The sequence below is a fragment of the Miscanthus floridulus genome, chromosome 1 (genome assembly GCF_019320115.1).
Source record: "Miscanthus floridulus cultivar M001 chromosome 1, ASM1932011v1, whole genome shotgun sequence".
Classification (NCBI taxonomy): Eukaryota; Viridiplantae; Streptophyta; class Magnoliopsida; order Poales; family Poaceae; genus Miscanthus; species Miscanthus floridulus.
In genome coordinates this window covers 145,597,045-145,622,946 of record NC_089580.1, presented here as the reverse complement: position 1 = coordinate 145,622,946, position 25,902 = coordinate 145,597,045, and the positions used below count along the sequence as shown (strand labels likewise).

General features: G+C 47.4%; 1 pseudogene; it reads right to left on the bottom strand.

Annotated features, from left to right (window-relative positions):
* The window catches only part of LOC136543153 (metal tolerance protein 2-like), a 44,316-nt pseudogene that overhangs the window by 15,532 nt on the left and 2,882 nt on the right, over positions 1 to 25,902 (bottom strand).

The following is a 25,902-nucleotide window of genomic DNA, read 5'->3' as shown; positions in this document are numbered from 1 at the left end:
AGCCCTGGACGGCTCAGGAATATCTCTGTGTTCAGCTCCAGAAGGATGTACGCCTGCTGCCCCACTATCTCCAAGTCCTCCAGAACCAGTGTGCTGAGTAGCTTAGCCAAGTCTCCCTAAACCACCATGGGTCTTTGTGATCTTATAAACAGTGTGCTCACAATCCTTAAGGAACCACATGCCAGTCACTCTCTCAATCATAAATATGAGGTAAGGAGCATAGGGCAAAGATCTCCTCCCATCATCCATGGCATATGCAAGCTCAACCCAAATAAACCTTGGAACATTAAATTTCTCACTGTTGGAAAACCTAGACAACACATTAGTGATATAGCCATTCAAATCTGTTGCATTGTCTTTAGGGTTGAGAGTGATCCTGAAGAGATTGTTCATGATGTAATAAAAACTCTTGAGCTTTGTTCTTGACCAATCAGGAACTGCAAGATTTTGATCCTCCCACATGAAGCTTACTTCCATTGGCTCAAAACGACGCTCATTATGTATCCTCTCATATGCCCTGTGGAAGTGTCCAAAACCAAGAATTCGACAGAAGGTGACAAAATCAATGCGATAATGTCGCCCATCAGTCATCCAATGAAGCTCATCCACTTCCCTGTTCCAATAGTAAGTAGCATGGAATTGAGAAAGAATCTCCCTGTTCCAGTCATACCTGAAACGCATGATGTCTGTCATCTCAAAGCGGTCACATGTCTTGATTACTGTAGCAAACTGATGATCATCCCTGCTCTCCAAGTCACCAAAGTCAATGTACCGCATCTTGCTAATCTTGTCCTTGGACTTAGACAGAATGGCTGTAGCATAAAAATCAGATTGGAAAGCATTCTAAAATCTATAATCAATACCATTTGATCTGTTAGAAGAGTAGGGATCAATCTCTCTGACTTCACCTGTCTTCTTCCAACTCATGGAATAATCAACAACTCTATGATCGTCACTGTTTTGGGGAGGAATGAGATCGAACCTATCGGTGTTATCTCTCATGTAGCTGCTATCAAACTCAGAAATGTGCAAAGGAGAATTAGGCCACACACGAATAGTTCTTCCCATCCTCTGAATGTTTTCCTCTTCAGCAAGGTCTTCATCAAGATCTCTATCTCTGGGAGTATAGCTCGCCTGTTCCCTGCCTCTCTTGACCTTTTGCTGGGTTGCCAACACCTTCCTTTTACCTCGGTCCATCTATACAATATAAATGAGACTTGATAAGAAACTGTATAAGATAATGAGTTAGACATAGCTGCAAGCAGGTTTTAACAGGAAAGAGAACTTTGAAGATGACACAGGAAACTGTGCTGGATTTGAAATCAGCATGGTAGGGCGGCACTGCCGCCCCCTGAGGCCGGCACTGCCGCCCTCAGTAGCTTCACTATTTCATCTTCAATTTTCTCGTTCTGGTTAAATCCTATTTCCAACAGTATCTATTCATCATCACAATTTCAGAATCACAGTCTAAACAGAGAACACATAAAACCCTAGCCATGGATTTAAAAGATTAAGTATGAAAAACTTTAAAACAATTTTTGATAAGTGAATCCAATCCATTCTGAACTTCATCAGCTATATGAAATTGGGTATAGCAGTTAGAATCTGCGAGGGGTGCCATTAATGGTCCTAAGGGCGGCATTGCCGCTCTCCCCAAAATCATTCAACCGGTGAAATCCAAAATCAACTCGATTCAACCATCAAAAAACTTTCTAAATCCTTCATACTCCCCCTAGAAACTGAAATCCATGACCAAAAGCTTCACATTGCATAGATCGAGTAGGGGTTAGGGTCTCACCTTGCTTCCAAACCGTTGGAGTGGAGGGAGAAGAGAAGAAACGGCTCGGCCAGGAGCCTCCTGCAGTGACCAGCGAAGAAGAGTCTCGGCCGGCTGCAGGGGCGTCACTGCCGGGGTGGCAGTCCGCGAAGAACGACGGCGGCGCGTGCTTGTGAGAGAGGAAGAGAGAAGCACAGGCGTCGGCGTCAGCTGGGAGAGAAGGAGAGAGTTGAGTCGGGGGCCAGAGAAGTAATAAGTAGAAGAAAACGGGCCCCGCGACCCAGCTAAAATTGGCTGAAAACGGCCTAGTTTTCAGAGAGCGGCACTGCCGGCCATAATGGGCGGCACTGCCGCCCTGCCAATCTTGCAGGGATTACGCTGTAACTTTATGACCTCCTAAACCTCAGATATGGATATATATTCTCTAAATATCATGACCAGTAAGCAATCAACAATAAAGACAATGGTCATGACACTTAGTTGGCCTTTTAAAGTGGTTTTGAAACACAATGTAATATATTTTTAAATCATTTTCCTATATTGCTAGGTTGTCAAACAGAGGTGTGCCATATTTCAAACCCTGTTACGAGAATCAAGTATATTTAGCTCACTACGCAAAGCACAAAACCTTGACTCATCGAGAGGCTTAGTGAAGATATCCGCTAGTTGTTTTTCGGTGCTCACATGACGAATTTCGATATCTCCTTTGGTTTCGTGGTCTCTTAAGAAATGATGTCGGATGTCTATGTGTTTGGTTTTTGAGTGGCTTACGGGATTGTTTGCAAGCTTTATGGCACTTTCATCACCACATAAGAGTGGAATTTTGGTAAATTGACATCCGAAATCACAAAGGGTTTGCTTCATCCAAAGTAGTTGAGCACAACATGCACCGGCTGCAACATACTCGGCCTCAGCGGTGGAAAGAGCTACACAATTTTGCTTCTTAGAACTCCAAAACACTAGGGACCGTCCAAGGAATTGACATGTCCCTGAAGTGCTTTTTCTATCTACCTTGCAACCGGCATAATCGGAATCCGAATAGCCAAGTAGATTGAACTTGGAGCCTTTAGGATACCACAAGCCAAGGTTAGGAGTGTGTACTAAATATCTCAAGATTCTTTTAACAGCCACTAAATGGCATTCTTTTGGGTTAGCTTAAAATCTAGCACACATGCACACACTAAACATTATATCCGGCCTAGATGCACATAAGTAAAGTAAAGAGCCAATCATGGAACGATATACCTTGATGTCGATGGCTTTCCCTTCTTCATTTAGATCAAGATGTCCATTAGTTGGCATGGGAGTTTTGATAGGCTTGGCATTCACCATGTCGAACTTGTTAAGCATATCATGGGTGTACTTGGTTTGGCTAATGAATGTCCCTTCCTTCATTTGCTTGATTTGAAATCCAAGGAAGAACTTCAGCTCACCCATCATGGACATCTCAAATCTCTTAGTCATAATCCTACTAAACTCATCACAATACACATGATTAGTACTACCAAATATTATGTCATCGACATATATTTGGCACACAAATATATCATTTCCAACTTTGTGAGTAAAGAGTGTAGGGTCGGCTTTGCCTATTTCAAAGCCTTGTTTGAGCAAGAATTCCTTAAGGCATTCATACCATGCTCTTGGTGCTTGCTTAAGCCCATAGAGCGCCTTTTGGAGTTTATAGACATGATTTGGGAACTTGGTATCTTCAAACCCCGGTGGCTGCTCCACATACGCCAACTCTTGTATTGGGCCGTTGAGGAATGCACTCTTGACATCCATTTGGTACAGCTTGAAGTCATGATGGGCAGCAAAGGCTATAAGCATTCGAATTGCTTCAAGTCTTGCCACCGGTGCATACATTTCTTCAAAGTCCAAGCCCTCTACTTGAGTGAAGCCTTGGGCCACCAATCTTGCCTTGTTCTTTGTCACCACGGCATTTTCATCTTGCTTGTTGCGGAAGACCCACTTGGTACCAATGACATTGGTATTGGGCCTTTCCTCCAAGTTCCACACTTGGTTTCTCTCGAAGTTGTTGAGCTCTTCTTGCATGGCCATGACCCAATCCGGATCTCCAAGTGCTTGTTCTACCTTGAGAGGTTCCAAAGAGGAAACAAACGAGTAATATTGATAAAAATTTGCTAAATGTGAGCGAGTTGTTACCCCCTTTCGAATGCTCCCAAGAATGTTGTCAACGGGGTGATCCCGTTGTATAGTTTGACGTAGCCTTGGATGCTCAACACCTCCTTGTTCTTCTTCTGGACCTTCAGTCTCTTCTTATCCAAAAATAGGTTCCAGGTTGAGCCCTTGAAGTGGAGTAGGAGTTGAAGCAGCTGTTGTTGAGGTGGATGGGGCGGCACTGCCGCCCTGCTGATGTTTAGCAGGTGAGTGCTGCCCTTGTCGATGAAGTACGTCAGCGGAAATTTGTGCAGCAACAGCCTGGGGATCCTCATCATCAGTGGCTCGATCTTCTTGTGGCCTAATGTCGTCTATAGCCATTTGCTTGATTGCCTCACATGGTGGATCCTCCTTTCCTACAATACTCGAATTAACTTGCTCCACTTGAGAGCCATTAGATTCATCAAATGTCACATCTACCTGACTTCAACTCTTCCCATGGTTTTGTTGAAGACACGATAGGCATGCTCATTTGATCCATAGCCAAGAACAATTCCTTCATCAAGTTTAGGTGCAAATTTAGAGGTTTTGGGTCTCTTGTTAAGTATAAAACACTTGCACCCAAACACTCTAAAGTATGACACCTTTGGTTTGTTACCGGTTAGAAGCTCATATGAAGTCTTCTTGAGTTTCTTATGTAAGTAGAGACGGTTGATGGCATGGCAAGCGGTGTTGACGGCGTCACTCCAAAAGAGGTCCGACGTCTTGTATTCATCTAGCATTGTCCTTGCCATATCAAGAAGTATACGGTTCTTGCTCTCTACTACACCATTTTGTTGAGGGGTGTAAGGAGTTGAAAACTCATGCTTGATGCCCTCATCATCAAGAAACTCTTCAACTAGAGTGTTCTTGAATTCGGTCCCATTGTCACTTCTTATCTTCTTGATAGGAAGACCGAACTCCCTTTGTGACATTCTCACAAATATTTTGACTTTCTCTTGCACCTGGGACTTATCATAAACAAAGAACACCCAAGTGAAACGGGAGTAATCATCAACAATAACTAGACCATATTTGTTACCCCCGATGCTTATGTAGGCGACCGGTCTAAAGAGATCCATGTGAATCAACTCCAGTGGTTGTGTGGTAGTCATGATGCTCTTTGGTGGGTGTGGTACACCTACTTGTTTTCCGGCTTGACAAGCACTACAAATCCTGTCTTTCTCAAATTGAATATTGGTTAGTCCAAGAATGTGGTTGTCTTTTAGGAGTTTGGCCAAGTTCCTCATCCCAACATGAGCCAGTCGGCGATGCCATAGCTAACCCATGCTAGATTTTGCCACTAAACTGGTCTCAAGCTTAGCTTTACTTTTGCTGAAATCAACTAAGTAAAGCTTGTTCTTGAGGTGACCCGTAAAGACAATTGAGGAATCCTCCCTCTTGGAGACTTCCACACCCTTATCCGTGAAGAGACAATTGTAGCCCATCTTACATAATTGAGAGACGGACAACAGATTGTACTTCAAGGAATCAACATGTAAGACATTTGTAATTGAATGATCAAGTGTAATAGCTACTTTACCAAATCCAATCACACCCCCATTTGAATTATCACCAAATATGATATTCTCATTTGAATTTGTAGTTGGGGAATATGATGAGAACATACTTCTTTCTCCGGTCATATCATTTGTACAGCCACTGTCAAGCACCAAACTTAACCCACCGGAGGAGTATTCCTGCAACACAAGTTTAGTTCCTAGTCTTAGGTCCCCAAATATTCTTGGGGCCTTGCATGTTAGTCACAAGAACTTTAGGAACCCAAATAGAAGCATTATGATAAACATTTCGACCATTGCCAACAAACTTGGCAAACACCTCCCCCTTGCTGTTGTGCTGCAAAACAAAGTTAGAATCCAGACATTGAGGAGGTGTTTTTGCCTTTGGTTGATAAGCATATCTTTTTGGAGTGATCCAAATAGATTTCTTTGGTTTCTAAACAACCTGCTCTGGAAGTGACACCTTCTTTTTGGGCTTGACATGAGCAGAGGAGTAGGAGGTGGTCTTTCCTTTTCTGTGGGGAGCGGCACTGCCGCCCTTCACAGCGGCACTGCCGCCCATAGGCCACGGTGCTGCTCTGGGCTGGCCTTGTGCCACCTTCTGTGCAGACCTATCTGTACCTTCCTGCCCTTTGCTCACGAACTGAACACACTCATATCTATTTATTACCTTTCTCCCATTGGTTTTACCTCCATGAGTATGCCCAAGCCCATCTTTGATGCGTGAATTTCTTCCATCTTTGTATTGTGGCCTCTTTAGTTTTTCGTCTTTGCCACCAGCAGGTTTCTTACCTTCCATGCCCCTTTTTCCTAACATAGCATTGAGCCTAGCAATCTCCTTTTTCATGACCTCCAAGTTTACAAGGTTAGTGGAATAAACTTTTAAGTCAAGATTATAGCATTTTCCACACCCATGGCTAGTGGAGCGAATAGAAATGTCATTTGTGTCGGAGGGAAGTGGGGTGCTCTTGCATAGAAGGTTATATTGCTTCTCAAGTTTGTTGTACTTTTCAACTAAGACAATACTTATCATTGAGTGCAATATTTGTCTTCTTTGTGAGAGCATGTTCTCTTTGTTCTTCGGCCAAGGCCTTGTTCAAAGAGTCCACCTCACTTCTCTCTAACTCAAGAGCTTCCTTGCAGCCAATATACATCTTTTCGGTTTCCTCAAGATAATCATCTCTATCGGCTAGCTCGACTTTGACACTTTCTAGTTCCTCCATTAGATTCATGATGAAGAGCTTGGTTTTAGAATCTAACTTTTTAGTCAACTTAACATATTTCTTAACATCACTAGTATCATCATCACTAGAATCACTAAGTTCACTACTAGAGATGTCACTAGGAGGTGGAGGAGATTTAGCTTTTCGATTTACCTTCTCACCCTTTGCCATAAGACAAACGTGAGTGGAGCGGTGGTCATCATCATCGGACATGTTGTTGATGAGCCTTGATGTAGAGGATGGCTTTTGAATAGTCACGGTTGCAATCTTCACATCCTCTTCACTTGACTCTTTAGTTGAGTCCCACTCATGCCCAATGTGTGCCTCTCACATTTGCTTGTATCTCTTTTTGTGCTCATGCTTGTCCTCATTGTTGTCCCTCTTATATTTGTTCTCTTTCTTGTCATAAGGACACTTAGCAATGAAGTGCTCCGTGCTGCCACAATTGTAGCAAGTCATCTTCTTCTTGTTTGGGAAACCTTCTTTGCACTATTTTGTACCCATTCTTTTTCAACCCCTTGTGATAGCTCTTCATGAATAAAGCCATGTCATCAATTTTCATAAAATCAGCCCCATCATCTTCATCTTCACTTGAGGATGAACTTGGATCATCATTTTGTGGAGTTGACTTGATTTCCTTGGGTTGACTTGTTGATGCTTGCTTGCTGCCCTTTACCTTATTGGAGATGCCTTGATTGCTTGATTTGTTGGACTTGAGAGCTACTTCCTTGATCTTCATACCTTCTAGCTTGGCTTGCAACTCACCAAGTCTTCTCCTCTCATTAGTTTCTTCTCTTTGCATGTCAAATGTCAACAATCTTCCAAGCACATCATTAGGTGTCAAGTGCTCAAACTTCTTCTTATCCCTAATCAAGGTGACTACGGTCTCATTTCTTGGTGAGTAGGCCTCCAACATAACGTTCACCACTTTGTGATCATCAAGCTCATCACACCCATAGCCTCTAATCTTGCCCACCAAGGTCATTAATCTATCAAACATCTCTTGTGGCCCCTCTCCATCTACAATCACGAACCTATTGAGCTTGGCCATCAACAAATCAATCTTTGCTTTCCTCACTTTATCTACACCTTCATGTGCTAGATGCAAAGTGTCCCAAATCTGTTTTGCAACATTGACATTCATCACTCGGTTGTACTCATTTCCATCCAAGGCACTAAGGAGAATACTTGTGGCTTTGCCATTGAGATGGACAGCAGCTAGCTCTTCATTTGTTGGCGTTTCGGGATCTTCCGGTGACTGCAATCCATTCACCACAATCTCTCAAAGACCGGGGTGAAGACCTACAAGATAGGCACTCATCAAGTGCTTCCACTTGGCAAAGTTTGTCCCATCAAAATGAGGCAACTTTCCCGCGGGTACATTGACAAAGGACCTTTTGTTATGGTTAGACAAATAAGAATAATTAAAGGATACGGCGGCATATTTGTTCTTGTTGTTGTTGCTGCCCTTGTCCTTATTATCCTTCTTTTTATCCTTGCTCTTCACCTCCTTGCTATCTTTTGAAGCATGGTATGACACATCATCATCTCTATCGTCCGAGCTACTAGAGAGCTCACTAGATGATGCATCATACTCATTCTTCTCTTGCTCTTGAGTTCTTGCTGCTCTTCTCTTAGCTCTTGCCTCTCTTGTGATTCTTCTTTCTTCTTTTCTCTTCTTCTTGTCTTTGAGACGCTGCTCTTCCTTCTTCTTTTCTCTAGCTTCTCTTGTCGAGATCTTTGCGGCTTTTCTTTCTTTTCTTGCCTTTTTTCTTTCGGCATCGGTGGTCTTGGGTTCTTTGATGGTGGCATCACTTGCTGTGGACATGGACAGCTCGCTGCTGCTGCCGACATCCTCAACGTGCACACCACTTACGTCTGCAACGTGAACGTTCTTCGAATCTTCTCCTTCTTCCATACTTCACGCGGTGAAGCGTATGCGAAGCAACCTCGCTCTAATACCACTTGTAGGATCTACAGGAAGATAAAGAAGGCCTAGAGGGGGGTGAATAGGCATGTAAAAATTCAACTCAAAACTCTGTTAGAACAGAGGGCGGCACTGCTGGCCTTATAGGGCGCACTGCCGCTCTACAAAAAAAATCTAACACAGTTGAGATTTAACAGATATGAACCTGACCCCACTAGCTGCTTAATCCTGCAATATAACTTTAAGATCCAGTTCGAAGACTGGATACCACAGAAACTTCACACAAATATAAATCGAGCAACTAAACCCTAACAACAGCTAGCACCAAAGTAAACAGCAAGTATAATAAAGACGAAGCACGCAAGACACAAGATTTATCCCGTGGTTCAGCTCACCACTAAGGTTTGTCTAAGTCCACGTTGTTGAGGAAGCCACAAAAGGCTTGAGCTTGCCACAAAGACTTGCCTTACCCTCGTTCTCAAATCAAGAGAGTGAACTCTTGAAGTGAGGGATGATTTCTTAGCTTTCGAATGAGGTTACAAACCTCCCAAGACTGCCACACAAGTTGGCAAGCACAAGGGCGACGCCTAGCCGGCTAGGAGCAAGCTTCAAGAGTAACAAACCTTAAAACCGCCGGCCAAACGTGAACCAAATGCTCTTAGACTTTGGGAATCAGTGGATCTACTCTCCAATCGAATTTTGCTGCCTTTTCTCTCAAGTTTTGATGGCTGGAATCAAGAATTTGCTTGAGGGATGAAGGAGCAACAATGGAGGAGAGGGATGAGCTTTTGTTCTGTCTGTTTTCGAGCAGAGTGACTCAGTGAAGAAGATGACCGTTGTGGGCCGGGCCTGAGGGGTATAAATACCCCCCGAGTCCAACGGTCAGTTAAGGGCGGCACTATCGCTCTTAACAGGGCGGCACTGCCGCCCTAGCCAAAACAGGTAACATGATCTAAAATTTGGTTGGCTGTTTTGACTAGGTGAGATTATGTAGATCTGTGAATTTGAGCATCTGGTTCAACAGTTGACCAACTGTCCTAAAATCCCTCTTAATAGTACGGCTTTCCCTAAACTCAAATTCAAAACATAAAAGAATTTAAACCTCTTTTGAGCTGGGTCTAGCCACCTTTCGTAATTAGGACACCTGTAACCTGTATATCATCTTCATTCTTTGATTCCCTGCTTGTCATCTCGATAAACCTCATTAGTCCTCTAATTTGGTGGTCATCAATGCCAAAACCCACAATAGGGTTTGATTGCACTTACAATTATACTCATTTTTGTTGGACTTTCCACTCATTCGCAAATCTGAAGTCTCCACACATATTGCAAATTTTTGCAATTATGTCCACACTCAATTCAGCCTTGCCATCAAGGCTGTCCAAACCGACAATGGCACTGAGTTCGTCAACCACACCCTCCATACTCTCTTTGCTTCTCGTGGTATTCATTTACGCCTCTCATGTCCATATACCTCCCCATAAAATGACAAAGCTGAACATCTTCTTTGCACATTAAACAACATCAGTCGCACAATGCTCCTCCATGCACACATGCCTCCTCAGTGCTGGGCGGAGGCGCTCGCCACAGCCACATATCTTCTGAACAGGCGTCCATGCTCCGCTGTTAGCCATGGCATTCCATATATTCTCCTCCACAACAAACCTCCCGAGTATTTCCACATACATGTCTTTGGGCGTCTATGTTATCCAAACTTGTCCGCCACGGCTCGCCACAAACTCTCTCCTCGCTCCACAGCATGTGTCTTCCTCGGCTATCCATCTTCCCACAAGGGGTACCGCTGTCTCGACATGGCCACTAAGCGCGTCATCATATCTCGCCATGTGGTCTTCGATGAGACTTGTTTTCCCTTTGGACTTTACCCCTCCAGGTCCTCGCACAGCGACCTGGATTTTTTTATTGCAGGAACTACAGTGCCGGTGCATCCTGCATCCTTGCCATCTACTGTTGGGTCACCACCTTCCAGTTCCATTGAGGAGCTGACCGACAACCCCGCCATCCTATTCCACGGCCCTGTACTTCCTGCCGCTCCACCAGCAGCAGCTCCAACAGCTCCATCACCTGCTACTTCTCCAGCGGCAGCACCTCCGTTTCTAGTGGCTGCACCTCCAGCGGCTGTCCCGCGGGACATCCGCTTCGTCTACAGCAGGCGTCCCTGGGGGCCTGACGGCTCCTCTACAGCACAAGGCTCGGCTCCAGCACCAGCACCGGCTCCAGCACCTGCTCAGCCGCCTCCTGCCTCTGTCCATCAGGCTCCTGCTCCTATACAGCCGGCGGCTGCTCCTGTCTAGCAGCCAACGACGTCTACAGCTCCTTCGGCACCTCCCGTCCAGCCGGAACGCCGCATTACACGGACCCAGTCCGGGGCCATACCGGTTATGCGGTATGTTGGCCTCTCTACGACGACCACTCCGTCTCCACTTCCCTCCAGCTACCGTGGCGGTTTGGCTGATCCAAACTGGCGCGCGGCAATGGCTGAGGAGTACCAGGCGCTCATCGACAACGGAACATGGCGCCTCGTACCCCGCCCACCCGGCGCCAATGTGGTCACCAGCAAGTGGATCTTCAAGCACAAGTACCACTCCGATGGTACCCTCGCTCGTCACAAGGCTCATTGGGTGGTTCGTGGCTTCTCTCAGCGCCACGGCATCGACTACGACGAAACCTTCAGCCCGGTGGTCAAACCAGCCACCATCCGGACTGTCCTCAGCATTGCTGCCTCCCACGCCTGGCCCATTCATCAGCTCGATGTCAAGAACGCTTTCCTCCATGGCCATCTGGAGGAGACCGTCTACTGCCAGCAGCCCCCAGGCTTTGTCGATCCTGACCTTCCTGATCATGTGTGCCTGTTGCAGCGCTCCCTCTACGGCCTGAAGCAGGCTCCCCGAGCCTGGTACCAGCGATTTGCGACATATATTCGCCAGCTCGGCTTCCTCGCCTCGGCCTCCGACACCTCTCTCTCTGTCTACAAAGACGGGACTAGTATCGCCTACCTGCTTCTGTACGTCGACGACATCGTCCTCACTGCGTCCTCGACGGCCCTGCTACAGCAGATCATTCGGCGCCTCCACTCTAAGTTTGCCATGGCTGACCTGGGTGCACTCCATCACTTTCTCGGCATCTCCGTCACTCGCTCCACCGACGGGCTGTTCTTATCACAGCGACAGTACGCCGTTGAGCTCCTTCAACGCACCGGCATGGCTGAGTGTCACTCTACAACGACACCTGTTGACACTCATGCCAAGCTATCTGCCACCGCTGGTGCCCCTGTTGCTGATCCGTCCGCATACCGGAGTCTTGCTGGTGCACTCCAGTACCTCACGCTGACCCGTCCTGACTTGTCATACGCCATCCAACAGGTGTGCCTCTTCATGCATGATCCCCGCCAGCCGTATCTCTCGATGATCAAGCAGATTCTACGCTACCTAAAGGGCACTCTCTCCTCTGGCCTCCACATTGGTGTCGGCCCTGTTCAGTCACTGGTCGCCTATTCCGATGCCGACTGGGCTAGCTGCCCCGACTCTCGGCGCTCAACCTCCGGCTACTGTGTCTACCTCGGCGACAATCTGATCTCCTGGTCCTCCAAGCGCCAGACCACGGTCTCCCGCTCTAGTGCCAAAGCTGAGTACCGTGCTGTTGCTCATGTGGTGGCCGAGTGTTGCTGGCTGCGCCAGCTCCTGCAGGAGCTCCATGTTCCTCTTGCTTCGGCGACGGTTGTCTACTGCGACAATGTCAGCGCTGTCTACATGACAACCAATCCAGTTCATCATCGATGCACGAAGCACATTGAGATTAATATTCACTTCGTTCGTGAGAAGGTCGCCTTGGGCCAAGTTCAGGTCCTTCATGTGCCGTCCTCTCACCAGTTCGCAGGCATTATGACCAAGGGTCTTCCTGTACAGTTATTTACTAAATTTAGGTCCAGTCTTTGCGTCCGGGATCCTCCCACTTAGACTGTGGGCGGGTATTAGGCAAGTCTATGTGTGATTAGCCATGATTATCACCTTCTATGTATACTTGATTGTATTCTTTGTATACCCAGCCATATTGGATATATATATGAAGGTCACCCCCCTATATTGGGTGTGAGGTGTGTCTCTCTACACGAAGCAACCGCGCAAGCCTCACAAGGCTGCTGAGGCGAGGAACTTGGCACCATTAGAACTCGTTCATTCTGATTTATGCGAAATGAATGGCGAATTGACTAAAGGTGGTAGACGATACTTCATGACATTTATAGATGATTGCACTAGATTTTGCTACATGTATTTATTAAAAACAAAAGATGAAGCGTTGCATTATTTTAAAGTCTATAAAGTTGAGGTAGAAAATCAACTTGAGAAGAAAATCAAGCGTTTACGGTCCGATCGCGGGGGAGAATATTTCTCAAATGAATTTTCTAAGTTTTGCGCGATGCATGGAATTATTCATGAGAGGACGCCACCATACTCACCACAGTCCAATGGGATTGCAGAGAGAAAGAACCGCACTCTAACTGATTTGGTTAATGCCATAATGGAGACTGTGGGACTATCTAAGGAATTGTGGGGTGAGGCTATATTGACAGTATGTCATGTCCTAAATAGAGTGCCCACAAAGAACAAAGAAATTACACCATTCGAGGAAAGTGAGAAGAAAAGATTAAATCTCTCTTACCTGCGAACTTGGGGTTGTTTGGCAAAGGTGAATGTGCCAATAAACAAAAAGCGAAAGCTTGGACCAAAGACTGTTGATGGTGTCTTTCTTGGTTATGCTATTCACAGCGTGGGTTATAGATTTCTAATTATAAACTCTAGTGTTCCTGAGATGTCTGTTGATACAATCATGGAATCCAGAGACGCTACATTTTTTGAAAATGAGTTTCCCATGAAAAATGCACCTAGCACAACTGGTCATTAATTTATAATTCCCCATGAACATGAAAATTTTATTCCGATAAAACAAATTGAGGAACCTTATGTGCAAAATCCTGAGGAGGATGACACTATAGTCACCAGGAAAAGCAAGAGACAGAGGACTGCAAAATCTTTTGGTGATGACTATATTGTGTACCTTGTGGATGACATACCAACGATCATTGAAGAGGCATATTCCTCTCCTGATGCTGACTTATGGAAGGAAGTAATACGGAGTGAGATGGATTCTGTTATGTCTAATGGAACTTGAGAAATAGTTGATCGTCCCTATGGGTGCAAGCCTATAGGGTGCAAATCGGTGTTCAAGAAAAAGCTTAGGCCTGATGGTACTATTGAGAGGTACAAGGCAAGACTTGTGACCAAGGGTTATACTCAAAAGGAAGGTGATGATTTCTTTGATACTTATTCACCAGTTGCCCGATTGACCACAATTCGAGTTTTGCTTTCCCTAGCAGCCTCTTATGGTCTTATCGTTCATCAAATGGACATTAAGACAGCTTTCCTAAATGGAGAATTGGAGGAGGAGATCTATATGGATCAGCCTGATGGGTTTGTAGCAAATGGTCAACAAGACAAGGTGTGTAAATTATTAAAGTCATTATATGGCCTAAAACAAGCTCCTAAGCAATGGCATGAGAAGTTCGACAGAACTTTAACATCTGCTGGCTTTGTTGTGAATGAAGCTGACAAATGTGTGTACTATCGGTATGGTGGGGGTGAATGAGTCATTTTGTGCTTATATGTTGATGACATACTGATCTTTGGATCCAGCCTCAAAGTGATCGAGGAGGTGAAGAAATTTCTATCTAAAAATTTTAAGATGAAAGATTTAGGAGAGGCTGATGTTATTCTTAATATCAAGATTCTAAGAGAAGGTGATGGTTGAGTAACTCTGTTACAAACCCACTATGTGGAAAAGGTGCTGAGTCGCTTTGGGTTCAGTGACTGTGCACCTGCTCCTACACCTTATGACCCTAGCGTGCTCTTAAGAGAGTAATGCGCTACCTAAAAGAAACCATGAGCTATGGTATTTGTTATACTGGACATCCGAAAGTGCTGGAAGGCTATTGTGATGCCAACTGGATTTCTGATGCTGATGAGCTTTATGCCACAAGTAGATATGTGTTTTCGCTTGGAGGTGGTGTTGTTTCCTGGAAGTCTTGCAAGCATACTATCTTAACGAAGTCTACAATGGAAGTAGAACTCACATCATTAGACACTGCTGGATCTGAGGCTGAGTGGTTTCGTGATCTCCTTGTGGATTTACCGGTTGTTGAAAAACCCATACCGGCTATTTCTATGAACTACGATAACCAGACTGTGATTACAAAGGTTAACAGTTCTAAGGACAACATGAAGTCCATAAGGCATGTTAAGAGACGACTAAAATCTGTCAGAAAATTGAGAAACTCCGGAGTAATAGCGTTGGACTATGTCTACACGTCTAACAATCTGGCAGATTAGTTCACTAAGGGTCTGTCACGCAACATGATAGAAAGTGCATCGAGAGAGATGGGTTTGAGACCCACTTGAAATTTACTATAGTGGTAACCTGTTCTATGTGATCGGAGATCCCGTGAAGTAGGATAGTGAAACAAGCTAGTAGTAAATTATGAGGAAAGATCCTTAGTAAGACTCATTTCTGATGCATATCTTTCCTTTCTGTAAGGCAGACTGGTTTTTTGCCTTAATGCGCTCCAAGTGGCTTGTCAAAGCAAAGATGTTGTCCTACAGAACATCTTTTGAGGAACACACCTATATGAGTCAGACTGCTGGTCACAGTCTATGAGATTTGGGTGATCTCTAAATACTCATGAAAGGCACTGAAGTATGACTTATATGCTTCAAATAGAGGGGATGCCTTTTGCTGCCCAGTATCAGCTAAGGACTTCAGTGACATTCACCTCACACAAAACTGTCAATTCAAGGCTTAGTCCATTGTTCAGTTGTGACTGAGTGAAACTATTGTTCTAGATGGATGTTCAACTTAACAGTCTCCATCGAAACACTGGTATATAAAAGAAATGTGGTTCTGAGACTACTTTGTTATAAACCCTAGAGTTTGGTGGGGATTGTTGGATATAATATGGGCTTGGCCTATATAATATTTAATGAATCAAATAAAACTCTATGGTACGTAACATTAAGTGTTGCATGGTTTAATACTATACGTGATTTTGACTGAACGCTGACTCAACTTATATGGTTGGAAATTATTCATCTAAATTGAGAAGCTGAGAAAAGGACAAAGGCGTGCCACACGCGCGCGCGCCGCAGCCGCCGCCGGCCGGGCCGAGCCGTGGGCGTGGGCATGGGCAGGGGCCGAGGCCGGGGCGTGGCAGGTAGGCGGGCGGCGATGAAAGGTCCTTGTTTGGTTTTGGTAATTGAGTGACAACCTAGGTGGACTAATTGTGTTTATGTGAGATACACAGGTGATTAGTCCACAGGTACATGTGTGTGAGCAACATATGCCATGAAGGTGAAAATGGCTTGGAGATGTTGCAAAGCTCACACATGTGATGATGAAGGAGCTTATTGCACATGAGACATGACATTGAGTCATGTGATCAAGGTGGAGAAGATCAAGACAAGACTTGGCTTGATGGACCGGTTGCAAGCGTGAAGGGCAAGTCGAAGGCTTTGGAGTGATGGACCGCGTGGCGGTGAAGCTTGAGCAAGACTTGGCGCCGATGGACGATGGCAATGGTGAAGAGCAAGTAGAGTCAAGATCGATGAACCAATATGATCATGTGATGATATGAAGTGGATCATATCATTGTTGATCGTGTTGGTGCATGTGTTGCATCAACATTGAAGGAGATGGAATGGAATGCGCAAGGCAAAGGTATAACCTAGGGCATTTCATTTCACCGGTCATAGGTGTGTAGAGAAGTTTATGACCGGGTTTAGGATAGATGGCCGTACTATCAAGAGGGGCAAACTTGTTTGCATATCGGTCATCTAGTGCCACTCGAGTGATCTAACTTTGCATTGTCGCTAGGATCGAGTGGCGTGGCAAGTTGAGTGGCTAACATCCTTTGGGAAATGATTGTGAAAATGCTAACACACATACACATGGTGATGTACACTTGGTGGTGTTGGCACATTTACAAAGGAGGTGGTGTTTGCAGGGTTGAGATGGGTTTGGGTCCCTCTCTATTGTGCCTATATATTCGGCGCTTTCGGGAAAATGGAATGCCTATTTTCTATTGTGCCGGATGCAAATTCTTGGTGGTTAGCTCATTGGAGCAAGGGTGAAGAAGTTTGAACTGAGAACGAGTTGGTTGCAAAAATGCTGGCGTCGGTCAACTGACCGGACGCTGGATCTGAATGCACCGGACGCTGGCAGGCTGCGTCCGGTCAGGCTGACATACGATGACGCAGAAGCTGGAGAGTGACCGGACGCTGGCTGCGTCCGATCGCGTTCGACCGGACGCGTCCGGTCATGCTCGGGAGCTTACTGGAAACGACCGGACGCTGAGGGTCCAGCGTCCGGTCAGTTGAAGTGCTGCGTCCGGTCGGTAGATGACCGTTGGGATCGGAAGATGACCGTTGAACGTAGGGGACACGTGGCGAGTATCGCGTGACCGGACGCTGAGGTCCAGCGTCCGGTCGATCGGACCGGAGCGTCCGGTCGGCCCGACCGTTGCCCAGTGAAGGGGTAACGGCTAGTTTAGCCCTTGGGGCTATAAATAGAAGTGGCCTTCGGCCATGGCTGGAGTGGAGCACCTTGGGGGACTTTGTGTCCATGCTTGAGAGTGCTTGGGAGCCCTCCATCACACACATACTTGATAGCGATCATCCGATTGTGTGAGAGAGTGATTCTAGTGCGATTGCATCGTGAGGTTGCATCGAGTGGCACTAGGTGATCGAGTTGCGAGCCGGTGGTGCTTGTTACTCTTGGAGGTTGCCACCTCCTAGACGGCTTGGTGGTGGTCTCCGTCGAAGCGCGCAAGAAGCTTGTGCGGCGCTCCGGAGAAGTGCTTGTGAGGGGTATTGTGCTCGCCCCGCGGGAGCCGCGAAGAGCAACTCTAGTAAAGCGTGTCATTGAGCTACCCTCACTAAGGGGTGGGTTCTTGCGGCGCCCGACGTGCGGGCTTAGCGGGTGATGCTAATTAGCCGCCGAACCACCAAGTGAGCGGTCGACACAACGGGGACTAGCGTGTTGGCAAACACGTGAACCTCGGGAGAAAAATCATCGTGTCAACCTTATTCTTCCCGTTGGTTTGCATCCCCGTTACACAAGCTTGCAATTACTTTTATACATATTAAGCTTGTGTAGTTGCTCTTGTAATTAGATAGCTTGTGTAGCTTGCTAATTACCTTCTTGCTTGTGTAGCATAGAAGTAGCTCCCTTGAGTGGCTAATTTGGTTTTAGTAACCTTGTTAGTCACATTGCTTAGTTTGTGTAGCTAAGTATTTGCGCTCTCTAATTAGGCATTGGTTGCCTTGTTATTGAGCTTTGCTAGTGAGCTTAGTTAGTTTTGTGCTTTTGCTTACTAGCATGTGTAGGAGCTCTCTGGTTGCTTAACATACTAGTGGCATAGGTTTGTGTAACCTTGCTCTTAGAATTGTTTAGGAGAGCTCTAACTAGCCCGGCACCTTTGTTGCATAATTGTTATCTTTGCAAGGTGCTAGTGAACATATATAGTGGGGGTATAGTCTTGGCTAGACCGATAGTTTTAATTCCGCACTTGTTTCGGTTAGCCGACGCGATTAAGTTTTAAAAAGGACTATTCACCCCCCTCTAGTCGCCATCTCGACCCTTCAGGCGAGCGAGCGGGCGTGGCCCGTCTTTTGCCACTTAATCCACATAACAACGGGAGTTACTCCCCTTGATGGTGGAGGCAAACTGATTGTGGCAGTTACTGTCTCTTCCACTTCCGTCTCTCCGTCTCCGTCTCCCGAGAGAACCACACTTCCGCAGCCTTCTGGTTTTTCCGTCCCGTACCTCTGCGCGCACGGAGTAGCGGGAGAGCAGGTGCCTCCGGAACCCTCGTCCGCCAGAGAACCTTGCACGGGGTGCGCAGCGATTAGGTTTTTGGGGAGCGATCCGCGACTGCTCGTCCGTACATCTTCTTCTCGGTGATTGCCTGCGGAACGTCAAGGCGTCTTCTTCCTGGTGGTCCGTTCGTGGGACTGCACTGCGAACATCTTCCTGCATCGACTGTGGTCCGCGACTTCGAGCAACGCACTATGTCAACTAGTGCGAATGAAGCCTCCGATGCCCTTGGCATGTGACCCTCCACTGGGTACAGTCTAATCTCTGTACTTTGTGTTTTACTGTATTCACCAGTATGTCACCTTTGCATGCTATAGTGTTCATAAGAAATATACACATGCACATATATGTCGTCACAAACCTGCTGATGTTATTTTTCTGGATTAAACTGATAATGAAATTGCATAAATTCCTAACAAAATCTACAAACAAAAACTTTTTCGTAACAAGTAGAGAAAGAATGCACTATCAGAAGATGCACATGGAAATCTAATAAAATATAGGAACATCCTGTTTCAACGATTGCGCTTGGCACAGAAACATTATTTCTTCCTTGATTCATGACAAGAGGATGCCTACCACCCATATTCTAAAGCAGTTCCCTTCTTGTGTCATGGCAAGTACCAGCATTTGTAAAGCTCTTACCTACCCCCACTAGGGCAACGACAGATGAAATAGCATCCGCACGATGGTGCCATGCATTAGCTTTCATCAGCCCACTGCCTTCCTTTTCCCCAGCTCTTTTTGTGATCCAGTAGAGCCTGTAATTCCACAACAGTAAAATACATATTACCAGCTCAAGATCTTATTACTAGATTAATCACGTGAGAATTAGCCATACACATTGTCGACGAAATATGGTCGGCAGTCCACCGAGGGGGTGCCCGTGGTGGTAGATTATCGGTAGGATACGTGTAATCAGGAACCAGATGGTGACACAAGGCGCAGAGACAGCGATTTAGACAGGTTCGGGCCGTCTGATCGACGTAATACCCTACGTCCTGTGTCTTTGGTGTATTGTATTGAGATGTATACTGTATGACCTATTTTATCTGTCCTCTAGGGGACCCTTGCCCCTCCTTATATACTCCGAAGGGACAAGGTTACAAGTAAAGTATCCTATTTGGTACTATTACAATGTCTTGCGGTGCACGCCAAGCAGCGCCGTGCACGCCTTGATCTCACGGGCCGGGCCACCTCGGATGGTGCGGCCCATGTACCATCTTGTGGTACCCGGGGGTCTATCCCCCACAGCTAGTCCCCGAGCACCATGTATTCTGATGCGACACGCCATTTCAACCTTCTCCGAACAGTGAGGCTTGAGTTCTTGACATCTCCGACCACCGTTATCGCCGGAGAAGTAGGTTGTCCGAAGAATGTATGGTGCTCTTAAGAAGAAAGAAAAAGATTTCCGTCCTGGGAAGTGTGCCCACTTGTATTTCTGAAAAGAAATGTAAGTGCGTCCTGAAGCGTAGCGTCCTTGATCATCAGAGGCGTAGAGGTCGAAAAACAAACACATTCACCGCAAGGTGAAGTGTGCCCACTTAGTCCCCGAGCCTGGTAGTAGGTGACGTAGGCACGTGGTGCCAGGGTCTAAAAAGAATTCCCAGTTAAGTTGAGAATCCAACCGTCGTACAGGCGATACAAGATGCACCGGTAGGTGCATCGTACCGATGTAGTCCCCGAGCTTGCTGGAAGGCGAGGTATGAGCCTTGTAGCAAGGTCTAAATGAGAAAGAATATCCCCAACTGTATGCGAGTTGCCTGTCGCATGTAGTCGAGACGCAAAGTCCCCGAGCCGTGGTCGAGGCATTCCCCGAGCACAGGTCGAGGAGCGAGCGACGAAGTCCCCGAGCCGTGGTCGACGCAGTCCCCGAGCACAGGTCGAGGAGCGAGCGACGAAGTCCTCGAGCCGTGGTCGGAGAGTGAGCGATGAAGTCCCCGAGACGTGGTCGGAGAGTGATCGAGGCAGTCCCCGAGCACAGGTCGAGGAGCGAGCGACGAAGTCCCCGAGCCGTGGTCGGAGAGTGATCGAGGCAGTCCCCGAGCGCAGGTCGAGGAGCGAGCGACGAAGTCCCCGAGCCGTGGTCGGAGAGTGATCGAGGCAGTCCCCGAGCACAGGTCGAGGAGCGAGCGACGAAGTCCCCGAGCCGTGGTCGGAGAGTGATCGAGGCAGTCCCCGAGCGCAGGTCGAGGAGCGAGCGACGAAGTCCCCGAGCCGTGGTCGGAGAGTGATCGAGGCAGTCCCCGAGCACAGGTCGAGGAGCGAGCGACGAAGTCCCCGAGCCGTGGTCGGAGAGTGATCGAGGCAGTCCCCGAGCGTAGGTCGAGGAGCGAGCGACGAAGTCCCCGAGCGTAGCTCGAGATCCCTGCAATATAAATACATAGAACGGTAGTACATGATGTACAAAAATAATAAATTATGGAGAAAAATCAGCGGTGAAGAAATAGTGTATGACGCTCAGTAGTCATTTGTAAATGAGCATGATGTGATAAAGCAGTAGGTGCTTTGTAAACATCAGTATTAATGTGAAGTTTGTGTTTATACTTAGTATAAACTGCCCGACCAGTTAGTGTGTAGCTGAGTCTCCAGCCCTAGCTAGCCCGTTAACCATAACGCGGGGCGCGGAGCCCGTGCACGTGTAGGAAGAACAAAGCGTCGCTAAGGAGCCGCTGCCGACCACCCATAACGCAGAGGGCGGACGCTCGTGCACGTGTAGGGAGGAGCCGGAGACAGGGCCGTCTCTGGAGGGCATCGAGCGTCAACATGACTGGTCAAGGATTTGCATTAAGTATAGCTGTATGTTATATTTAAGATGGTATACATGGACAAACGTTATTTGAAGAATAATTATGACAAGGACGTTGTGGAGAAACGTCGTAATGAAAATTGTGTCAAATATAAATATTAGAAGTGTACTTATCTTTGGATAGAAATCTGGTCGGCGGTGATGAAGTTGTCCGGTCCTCGAGCTTTCTGACTTGTCGTCACGACGATGGTCGCGGTTGTCGTAGCGTCGTTCTTTGCGGCGATCATTATTGCGACGTGGTCTGGTGATCGATGTGGTCGGAGCTCGGCGGAGCTGCTCGGGATGTGGTCGACGTTGTCGCGGTCGACGTGGTCGGAGCTCGGCGGAGCCGCTCGGGACGTGGTCGGAGACTCGGACAGCTCGCGATCGGCGATGGTGTAGATTTGTATATGGTCTTCATATTTGGAGTCGGTGATGCTTTTCATCTTTTGCATGGAGTCGACGCGTAGTCTTGATCGGATCTTTTGAATCTGGTGGTAGTTCGTAGGGGCAGCTCTGTGCATGTATACGCACGTGTACGAGCACATGCAAGTCTCAGCTCAACAATTGATTAGCTTGTATGGAGCTTGCATTGCATGGCACTGTAGACGTGGCCTTTGCTTGCTGATGATCATCTCGCATGGACGTGCACATGTGGACTTGACGCAAGGGCATGTACATTGCCTCCAATAGCGACATGTCACGACTTGATGGCAGCGCCGCTTGCGTGCAGTCTTGTTGAGATCCATTGGACGAAGATTCTGAGATTGGCCCTATATGCGAGTCGTCAGTCGCATGTAGTTGAGATGCGAAATCCCCAAGCTGTGGTCGGAGAGTGGTCGAGGCAGTCCCCGGGCATGGAGTGGTCTGGCTAGAAGTCCCAGAGCACGGAGTGGTCTTGGCGAGCCCCGAAGCATGAGCTCGTTTGACCGAACTATGTTCCTGAAAAATAAACACGGAGAGCGGTAGTACATGATGATGTACGAAATATATTGACCTCTCTGTAGGAGGTGAAGTAAACACTTGGTGTTCGGTTGGCGATGAATTATACTTGGTGTAATATTCGAAAAATAACATTAGCTGTTTTTAGCCCTTTTGTTATGTAGAGGTGTAGCGCGATGTATTAACCTGTCCTGAAGAATGCGCCAGCCCTGGGCTGACCAACATCTCGTAGCGCGAGGTACGGAACGCTGCCGCGCGTAGAGTGCCAGTGTTACCAGGGAGCGACTGCCGACTACCCGTAGCGCAGAGGGCGGACTCTCATGCACGCGTGGGGTGGAGCCGGAGACAGTGCCGGCTCTGGGATTGTCAAGCAGGAAGGAAAACGTATCGGCGAACCGCTGTAAAAACTTATACATGTTTTGGATTGTATGTATGGAGAAAATTCGACGTGGAGCGCACCCTTAGGGTGGTCGGCGGAGGTGTATGATGATCGAAGAAATTTTCAATTAAAAATAATACTTAGCTTTATTGACGGCCGGAGGGTGTAGTCGACGTGTTGCGATGTTCGAGAGATGGCTTGACGTGTCGTTGGCGATGAAGTTGTCCGGTCCTCGAGCTTTTCGACCTGTCGTCATGACTGTGGTCGCGATTGTCGTAGCGCCGTTCTTCGCGGCGATCATCATTGCGACGTAGTCTTGTGGTCGAGGTGGTCGGAGCTCGGCGGAGCTGCTCGGGACGTTGTCGACGTGGTCGCGGTCGACGTGGTCGGAGCTCGGCGGAGCTGCTTGGGACGTGGTCGACGTGGTCGCGGTCGACGTGGTCGGAGCTCGGCGGACGGCGCGGCTTGCTCAGCGGCTCGCTTGGCTTGGGTAGATCACGCATCCTTGCTGATGTGTTGCGATCGACGTGCACTCGGTCGAGATTCTCCTCTTTGGCAGGCGTCGATACTTGTGGTGGCGATCAGTCATCATGCAAGCCCGAGCAGATCGGAGTAGGATTCTTCTGCACGTGCGGCTCTGCGTGTCGTCGAAACCTGGTAGTCGGTACCTCGAGACGGGCGGAGTAGGGCCGATCCGGACAAGGCTGGAGTCACGCCCACGAATACGGGACGCCGCCGCACGCCTGAGGTGCTGCTGCGAGTTGCACTTAGGCACATCGGGATTTGATCGTCGTGGTCCGGCGAAGGACGTCATCACGAGACCGCAAGTTGCCGTTGGCGCCGTTGGTTGATTGATGCATCTGCTTTCGCTCGGGTATGCGATTTGGCAGGTCAACGTTGGCCAAAGCTTGGTGTTCCGGCGGTGGGAGCCGCGACGAGCTGTCAATGAGGGAGTGTCGTCGATGTGGATCGACGAGTCGCCGCCGTGGCCCGACGATTGCCGCTATTTGGTGCCTCTCGATCCGGGTTGACATGGAGTTTTTAAGGGCGTAGACAAGCAAGGAAATTAGTATACATGTATACGCACTCCATTGTTGCATGGCCCATAACCGTGCATGCATGTGGACATGCAAGTCTCAGATATGCTGAATATTTTTAGCTGGCATGGCCGATTGACCCCGTCGAGGCTTTGATGGTGGCCACGCGGCACGTAGATGGATTTCTTCCGGCTTCGCTGCGAGACTCTTGATCGAATCTGGCACAGGCTGCTGCGGCTGTTGCCAGGTGCAGCTGTGGTTGACGACGAGGCCGCCGCCGGTTGTCGACGATGAGAGGGACAACTAAGTTCCTGCCAACAATATTGGTGCAGATATCTGGCGATGTACGCATATTGTTGAATATTAAGGAAAACAAGTTGACTTAGCTGTCTGATGCGTGGATGGTTGACTCCGATCCGGTGCATGGCTATGATGCCTGGGCCCATCGCGCGGCCAGAGCATGACTCTGTAGATTGAACCCACGTCAGGCCTCCTTGATTGGTTGCATGTCCGCGATGAGTCAGATTGGATCATGTCTACAGGCTAGCTAGGCATCACGGTGGGATCTCGGATCCGATCAGCATGGGACAAGTTTCTTGGTATGCCACCGCCGAGGCCGATCAAGATCATCATGCCGTGACGCGTTGCTGAAGGACGCCAGCCACGAGAAGCCGAGTCGCCGTGGTTGACGCTGACGAAGAAAATTCTCATCTGGTTCGCCTGGGATCAGCACGCACAACCCCTAAAAGGGGGCCCCTACCTGGCGCGCCACTGTCGACGAAATATGGTCGGCAGTCCACCGAGGGGGGTGCCCGTGGTGGTAGATTATCGGTAGGATGCGTGTAATCAGGAACCAGATGGTGACACAAGGCGCAGAGACAGCGATTTAGACAGGTTCGGGCCGTCTGATCGACGTAATACCCTACGTCCTGTGTCTTTGGTGTATTGTATTGAGATGTATACTGTATGACCTATTTTATCTGTCCTCTAGGGGACCCTTGCCCCTCCTTATATACTCCGAAGGGACAAGGTTACAAGTAAAGTATCCTATTTGGTACTATTACAATGTCTTGCGGTGCACGCCAAGCAGCGCCGTGCACGCCTTGATCTCACGGGCCGGGCCACCTCGGATGGTGCGGCCCATGTACCATCTTGTGGTACCCGGGGGTCTATCCCCCACACACATGATCTATAAACTTAATGTATAGAGCTAAAAAGATTAAAATAAAATGCGGGTGACAGTTAAATCACTGTTCCTTAAAGCTGCTACGTATTAATACAGAAAAGAAAGTTTTAAGCTACATATTCTTTGAATGAAGTTAACAACACTTCTTGCAACAAACTCCAGGACATATACTACAGAATGTTAGCAATTCGATAAAACAGAACCATATGACAAACATTAATTCAATTGGTGTGTAAGAAAAGAAGTTAGTAACGACACTTCTGACCTATGTATCACCAATACACCAGGAAGGCTGCCATACCTGTATCTGATACGGCACGATACGGCCCGATATGTGTATCGGTAGGTATTGGGAAAATGGGATAAAAAATTGAATGGTTCAGCTCACGAACACCAGTCAATATGGCGCGATACACCCTGCCTTGCCGGGAGCACATGCCGCCAGGCAGGCTGGAATTGAAACTCTTCCCCATCGGAACTTTTTTGGACTACAGGGCATGCACGACACTACTGCTGGAGGTCCAGAGGTCAAAATACTCTAGCTATGGTGACATGTCAGTTCCTTGCCTACTTGTTCTTTAGATCTTCTTCCTTCATATGTTTTGTTGAAAACTTGAAATTGCTTCGATCCTTTAAATCCTCTCTCTGAAGACATGCCAATGCTGTTATTTATTTTTTATATATTCGATGAATTTGTGTATGTGTATCCTTGATTTTGGAAAAATGCTCGCCATACCCATTCCCCCTATTGCCGTATCCCGTAGCGGTGATACATAGGTTCTGAGTTCTGACTGCAAAATGAAATATGATAGAAGAAAAGAGCTCTATAACATAACAATATCATGGTACGCAAAGCTCCCACTTACCCTTCTTTGATAGATATTGCTAAAGTTGTCATGCTCAATGCAAGAACTGGATGTTCCAAATCTATTCCATGATGATGCCCACTGCTACCATGGTCGTGGTGGGCATGCAATGTGTTGCCAATTATATCAGGAGCAGAAGACATAACTCCCTGAAGAAA